We start from the raw sequence: 1,334 nt of genomic DNA, 5'->3' as shown, positions 1-1,334 counted from the left end.
TCGCGTGATGCAATGGGAGACATACAGTACATGAAATATTACTTTCATATTAACGTTACTAACTTCATACAGCTTTGTGCATATGGCTTAAAATGAATATTTGTAGATTTTGATTGATGTGAGCCATTCATGAATGAAGTATTCGACTAATATAAAACGAGTGGAATCGGTTCTGGCTCCGGACTTTTTCGACGGTTGGCAATCCTGATCGTCCTGCTTCCGAACATGAAAAAAAAAACTTTAACTTGACATAGATATATAATGTATATATCTCAACTGGTCAATGTCAAGTAATAACTGGATAGATACATTTGAATATCAATGTATTTTGGGGAAAGAAAACATATTTAGTTCATTCGCAGCAAATTGTGAAAGTCTGTTAAAAAATTCCATACAGCAAAACCTGTCGTGGTGATGACGTCATCCACAGCTGCAGTTCCGCGCAAGTGTTGCTGACAAGTGTTCTTTAATTGATTGAACACGAATTCGCTTTGGTTTTTCACTGTGCAAGTAAACGGCATTGAAACACTCTATATGTTTTACTTTAAGAAGACTGATATTAAGGTGTAAAAAATCTTGTATAATATACAAGAGGGTGAATGTATCTTTAACATGATGAAGCTTAACTCGTTTTATTTTAACATATTCCACGTAAAAATTGTTTAGATATATGCAATTCACAAAGAAAAATAAAGTGAAGTGATATGAATAAGTAGACGGATACGCATATTTTCTCTATCCCTAACTATGACTGCAGGTCTTTCCCTTCTTGCCATTTATTTGGATTTTAATCCAATATATCCACATGCATTTTCGCCCGTGCTTGCTTTGCAAAGAGACTATTCCGATTTTCTATGAATCGTATCGTTTTCTTTAGTAGCGTAACCGCGTAAACTCTTGTTCATATGTGAAATTTTGCAAGAGTTCTTACTTCACTTTGATCAGCAAATTTCATATATGAGAGACAGTTCTTTATCACAAAAATGCAGTTTTTAACATTTACTGTTTAAAACAATAGATGAACAAATATATTTCCAGTAAAAAGAGAAACTAGGCAAAAGTGTCCCGACAGAGAAATATTAACAGGAGAAAACATGAAAGATCGAAGATATAATTGAGAATGGATTTGAGATGGAGGGAGACAAAGAGTGAACGAGAAATGAAAAGGCGAACAGGATGAAAGGAAAACAAAGAGAGGTAAAGAGTGCAGCGAGAAGCGGTAAAATGGGTAAGGGAGGACGAGAGAAAACAGCCCGATAAATTAAATCCTATTGCAAGGGGTAACTCCACTAAAACATCATTATCTTGTGGAATATCAGATTCCCATTGTCTTC

The sequence above is a fragment of the Penaeus monodon genome, chromosome 23 (genome assembly GCF_015228065.2).
Source record: "Penaeus monodon isolate SGIC_2016 chromosome 23, NSTDA_Pmon_1, whole genome shotgun sequence".
Classification (NCBI taxonomy): Eukaryota; Metazoa; Arthropoda; class Malacostraca; order Decapoda; family Penaeidae; genus Penaeus; species Penaeus monodon.
The sequence above is the reverse complement of the archived record's forward strand: the minus strand, read 5'-3'. Positions refer to the sequence as shown.